Source organism: Lepidothrix coronata, unplaced genomic scaffold (assembly GCF_001604755.1).
Source record: "Lepidothrix coronata isolate B3197 unplaced genomic scaffold, Lepidothrix_coronata-1.0 Scaffold64, whole genome shotgun sequence".
Classification (NCBI taxonomy): domain Eukaryota; kingdom Metazoa; phylum Chordata; class Aves; order Passeriformes; family Pipridae; genus Lepidothrix; species Lepidothrix coronata.
In genome coordinates, this window is record NW_016690244.1 from 2998840 (window position 1) to 3005260 (window position 6421).

The 6421-nt window shown below is 39.7% G+C and overlaps 1 protein-coding gene across 1 annotated transcript in view; it reads right to left on the reverse strand.

The window, feature by feature from the left end:
• OSBPL10 (oxysterol binding protein like 10) overlaps positions 1-6421 on the reverse strand; it is a 140501-nt gene that overhangs the window by 133764 nt on the left and 316 nt on the right. The window lies entirely within an intron of this gene.

The following is a 6421-nucleotide window of genomic DNA, read 5'->3' on the forward strand; positions in this document are numbered from 1 at the left end:
CATCAGAGATATTGATTTATGCTTTGCAAATTGAACACTTTATTAAAGCTGACTGTTAAACAGCAGGGAACTAAGACTATATTCTTAAACCATCACCATTTTCCTCACTTCCAAAGAAAAGGGCCTTTGTTATTGTGTACTTTGCAGAGGAAAGGTTAGAAAGAAAACATTCCCTGCGTGTCATCAGAATAGTTCAGTGAGAAAGATGAGATGAAGACTGGTTCAATTTCAAGAAGATCGAACTGGAAGACAGAAAAGAAAGGGGTCATCTGCGCTCCAATAAAAGGGAAAAAATGCACATCTGTAGAGCAAAATTCGTCTTTATTTTTCCTTTTTTAAGGAATAGATTTTAATGCTGTTTATATACAGTACAGAGCAATGACAAGCAAACCTCCTAAAGGTAGTTTTCCACTGCCTAATGGTTGAATGCAAGAAACACTTACCTGGCAGACACCGATATTTCCAAAGATCAGTTTTGTGTATTGTCCTCAACCCACATAATTCTGTCTCTGTTTTATATTTAGACTCTGTATTCTAGAATACAAATCTAATAGCACTAAATTGCTTAGTCAGACATTTGACTTCTTCTGTTATGGGCTGAGGCAGCTGTTCAACAGTTTAAGCTAGAAAAAGCAGATAAACATAGCTGATTCTCCTTTTTGATTTACTGCACATTTGGCACAAATGACAACTTGTGTGTCAACAAGGTGGGGGAAGAAAGTGCAGAAAGGGGAATGGGCAGCTGGGGGAGGATGGCATTTTTACTAATCAAAAAGGTTTATCATGCTATGACCTAATTAACAAAGTTGTTGCACAAAAGTTTAATGGAATAACGTGCAAAAAATTACCATCAGTAATAGCTTACCTGAAAGAAGTATACCACCTTGTGCAGGCAGAGGGAAAAACAGTACCAGCATAAGGTGTAACATACAGAGAGAGGTCTTTATGAAGCTAAAATCAGACATTTATTTTCCAGATTTCTCCTTATTTATTAAGCTTCATAATCTGTGCTTGACCTAGGTGCCCGGCTAGAATAAAATCGTATTTATCTTGGAAGGCCTGCCAAAATGCAATATAATCTCCAGGAAAATTAAAAAACAGTCTTTCTTTTTTGAGAACAGAGAGGTGATACATTTGGAAGACTGACTTATTTTGAAGGTGCCTGTCAAGCTTGCCTGAGGTAGGCAGTTCTCTAAACATAAAGTACCTGTCCCGCAACATAAGTAAAATGGCTTTTAACCCTCAAAACACCTTTCTTTCCTCATTAGTTTTTTATCCTCGAAAATGCAGAATAGTCAGTCAAAATAGAACAGGACAGGAGAGAGAAACGTTTGAATAAAGGTGCAGAGAGCTGACAAAATAAGCACAGGTAAGAGGAGGGAAAACAGGTTATGTGAAGAAAGAATGAATAGGGAGTGAAGTTGAAGGGGAGGGAAGGTAAAATGTTTATGCTTCTTAGCATTTTCTGGCCTTCATGTGCATTTCTTTTTGTGGGACTTTACAAGCCAAACCCAACTCCTTCTCATTCTGTACACCTTCAAGAGAGTCAAAGACTGTGGGACATGAAGAGCACTTTCTTAATTCTATTATTCACTTACATTTATGTTTGTTTAATCTAGGCAGGACCTCATCCTCATGTCTGGATTTAAGGCACTTTAGAAACTGAGGTCTCTTATGAAAATATTAACTATTATATCTTAATCATCTTCCCCTTGAGGTCACCTACTCAGAGAGGCTGAGCTGTGCTGCCTAATCCCTATCCCTAGTTCGGAGTTTGTAGTACTAAAGAAGTCGCAGAGTTTTTTCAGTCCCACATCTCAAAACATGCTGTATATAAAAGAAGTTCCTACAAAATCACCAAAATTTAAAATTACTGAAATTGTGTTTCAAGACTTAATATGTTCTGGTGCAATAATTATCTAATTGTATATAAATCAGATTCTTATCTTTTGTACAGAACACTAAGAATAAACTTAAAGGAAACTGCTATTTGATGTTTTTAAATATATCCTAAGAAAACCTTTTTTAATAATAATATATTCAATGAGAAAATCAGCATATTTAATGGAAAAATTCCAAGTAGGTAATCAGGACTTCTTTTCAGAAACTTGCAATTGAAGCTTAATATTTTATACCATTGTAGCTCTTCTACATTTTCAAGTTGTCAGATGTTTCTGCTTTGTATAGGACTCTCTGTAGTTGTAGATTATCACTGACGTATCTTATTATATCTGGGTACTGAGTTTTGAAAGGAGTTGATCATGTTTTAATAAATGTTTGGATATCAGACAAATAGAGAGCTCCCTAGGAAAAGATGTATAGGCATCCCAGCAATATCTAGAGTAGTTAAAATAGATCAATATATTAAGCTGTTAAATGTAGAGACACTGCCTATAAGTACTCTAGAACATGCAACTAGAGAATATCAAAGCTTTATATTGCCCTTTTATGAGTTGCTTTTTTAATTTTAATGGCTCCTTAGTCCACACTGTCTTTTTCATCACCATGTGTAAAGTCAAATGAAGCACTAAAGAAAAGAAACAGATCTATCACTATTGACATTGGACCAACAAACCACTTAAATACAGAGGAAAACCGGAAAACAAGAACAGTGATCTTATTGAATATTACTTTCTGCCCCATCCAAAATGTATTTTTATGTTATCAGTTTTCTTTTTTTCCCTGCAACCTAATTATAGGTACCAAACTATCTGCTTTCTGATATGCACTAAATAAAATTGATATTAACTTAGTCTTTTGAGGTGTTGACAGATCCAATCTGTTGTATCTTAGTGATGGTTTAAAAAACCCAGTTGTCTGCTTCACCTGTCAGAGGAGCACATACTGCTGCCGTAGCAAAGCTGGCTTAAGGGAACATGTACTCCTGCCTCAGCTGCTTCCATGCAAAGCCCAGAATCTGAGGGCCTTAACAGCCATAATTCTGGCTAACAGCTGTCTGGCTTGATCTATTAGGACACACAGCTGTATGTCACTTCCCTTTGGCTGTTGCTGTATAAGGTTTAGGAGAATGGAATATGCATGTGAGTACCTATGACTTCAATTCATTGATTATACCTGGACTGTCAAGGCTACACTGTCAGGATATGCTTTTTTATGAAAGAGGCTGCTTGTCTAATTTCCCTGAGATTATTTTTCAGATTGCCTTTGCTCCTGATCCTTCTCATTAGCAATTTAAGGTAAGATAGACTCTGAACTCAAGCCACCAACATGCAAAAAGCAATTTCTTCTGCCAACCTTGAGAAATCTCCAGCTGAGGTTGGTTTGGTCTGCTAGGATGGGAGGATAGTGTTTTCAGTCAGTACAGCGAGATTGCCTGACCACATCTGTTTGAGTCTGCAGACAAGGCATAAAGGAAAATCTTGTGTTCTTGCCAACATTAATGATTGGATAGCACTTGTTTTAACAGTAGAAAGGTTCTTTCTTGCCCTTTCTTATCTGTTGTCTGCAATGTTTTTATTTAAAGGCTTGGCCACTTCTTACCTCAGATGCAGCTTAAATTAATCATACTCTATGAATTGTCCTGGCAGCCAAGAGGGAAAACCACATTCTGGGGTGCATTAAGCACACTATAACCAGCTGGTCAAGAGAAGTGATTATCCTGCTGTATTCAGCATTGGTGCAACCTCATCTGGAGTACTGTGTGCAGTTCTGGGCCCCACAATTTAAGCAGGATGTGAAGGTCCTTTAATGTGTCCAGCAGAGGGCAACAAAGCTGGTGAAAGGGCTGGAAGGAATGTCCTGTGAGGAACAGCTGAGGACTTGGGGCTTGTCTACTTTGGAGGAAAGGAGGCTGAGTGGCAACCTCATTGCTCTCTACAGCTTCCTGAGGAGAGGAAGTGGAGAGGAGGTGCTGATATCCCTGATATCCAGTGACAGACGTGTGGGATTGGTTCAAAGCTGTGCCAGGGAAGGTTTTGGACATTGAGGTTAGTCAAACACTGGAATAGGCTTCCTGGAGAGGTAGTCGATGCCTCAAGGCAGTCAGTGGTTAAGAGGCATTTGGACAGTGCCCTTAATAACATGCTTTAACTATTGGTCAGCCCTGAACTGGTCAGGGACTTGGACTAGATGGTTGTTGTAGTTGCCTCACAACTGAAATATTCTATTCTATTCTATTCTGTAAAAGTCTCTATTTAGAATGGCACGGGTAAGCCTGCACAACGTACTTCTGCAATGCATCTGAGGATTCTTCAAGATGAATACGTGTTTATATTTTGGCTGTCTTTCAAGTTTGTATAAACTTGAACTGTTTAACTAGACTACAGTTTAGTTCATGGTGAAAATGTATGTTAAAGTTCAGGTTGCAGGCTGCCAGTGAGACAATGACAATTCTGTGTAAAACACAGAAGTACATATACAGCCTCATAAAATGCTGCAGACTGCAGACAGTCTAGCCCTCTAGACTGTTGAAGAACTGTCAACTTTATGAGAAAATCTACAGAAATTATAATTTGTCTGTATTTTTTTTATTTCCCACTTAGCCTAATAAAGACTTTATCTTTTCTGTCCAAATGATCCTGAACTGTCAAAATGATCCTGAAGTGGTTATATTCAGGATGTACTTTTGGCATCATTTTAATTTCCATATTTCATTAAGTATTTAGACTCCAAACACTTATTATTCAATTTTATAGGACTAGCCCTTCCCCAGTCCCTCAAAAGCTAGACTGTATATTATCAACCCTGGTCTCTGAATGCTCAAAGCAAGCATAAGCAAACACTCTCTTACAGGACTCAAACAATGAGATGAAGGTTTTCTCCACATTAGGAAATGCTACCAGTGGAAATAAAGATACTAGTGCAAACAGACTGGATTTAGGCATGTTTTGTTGATTTTGGTTGTTGGGTGTTTTTTTTCCCTTCTTGTTTAGTTTAATTTGGAAGCAGACTGTCAGTGGCATAAATGAAAACCCTGCTTTTAAATAGAAAGGAGAACACCAGGTAGAAATTCACACTGCTTCAGTTATGATGAACTAAAAGGCAACAGAGCTGGTCTAACTTTTCCTCTCATACAGCCTCTAATTGAAGGAGCAGTTCAGAAACAGCTAACACCATCAGGCCCCTAGCAAGCCATTTGGAAGAGGTACAAGAGAAGAAATCTGCTATAATGAAAAGCTCTTGATATGTGGTTTATTTGAATAAAGAGAGCAGGGTCACTGTCTTTTCACAGGGACAAGAGCATTGTCATAGAATCAAAGAATCATAGAATATCCTGCATTGGAAGGGACCCACGAGGATGTTGAAGTCCAGCTCCTGGCCCGTCACAGGACAGTTCCAAGAATCACGCCATGTGCATTGTCCAAACGTTTCTTGAACTCTGACGGACTTGGTGCTGTGACCACTTCCCTGGGGAGCCTGTTCCAGTGCCCAATCATCCTCTGCGTGAAAAACGTTATCCAACCTAAAGCTCCCTGACACAGCTTCATGCCTTTCCCTTGAGTTCTGTCACTGGTCATCAGAGAGATGCCTGCCCTTCCACTTCCCCTCCTGAGGAAGTTGTAGACCGTGATGAGATCTCCCCTTGGTATCCCCTTCCAGGTTATTATTAAATACAGCTAAAAGTGTCAGTAGAAATACACCTATGATGGAAAAGTTAATTACAGATTACTAATACCCATCTTATCAAACTGATAGCTCATCCACTTTTTTTTTCTCTGGAGAAGCATGTGGAATGGAGAACAACGTGATTTTGGCTGAAGGCTGAGGGGAAAGGAGTATTTGAAAATGCTCATATTTCCTTTGTTAAGATCCCTCCAGGTCTAACCTGCTTTATTACAGGATACATTGGTTCCTCCACACCCGGATGCTTCACAGACTTACTCCAAAGCTATACAGCACTACTCCAGCAGTAAGAGCAGAAGAGTTTTTTTGTTACATATATGACTGAAATGTATGGCATTAGTTCAGTAGAAAATGGAGACAATAAAGATTCTTCCCTTGTACTCAGCACCAGCGAGGCCACACCTCAAGTACTGTGTCCAGTTCTGGGCCCCTCAATTCAGGAAGGACACTGAGGAGCTGGAGCAAGTCCAGAGAAGGGCAACGAAGTGGATGAAGGGTCTGGAGCACAAGTCCTGTGAGAAACAGCTGAGGGAGCTGGGGTTGTATAGCCTGGAGAAGAGGGAGCTCAGGGGTGACCTTATTGCTCTCTACAACTGCCTGAAAGGAGTTGTAACTTGGGCTGGGGGGGATGTCAGTCTCTTCTGCCAGGTAACAACCAACAGGACAAGAGGATGTAGTCTTAAACTGCGTTAGGGGAGGTTCAGGTTGGACATTAGGAAGAATTTCTTCACAGAAAGAGTGATTAGACATTGGAGTGGGCTGCCCAGGGAGACAGTGGAGTCACTGTCCCAGTAGGTGTTTGAGGAAAGACTGGACTTCATGCCATGGTCTAGTTGAC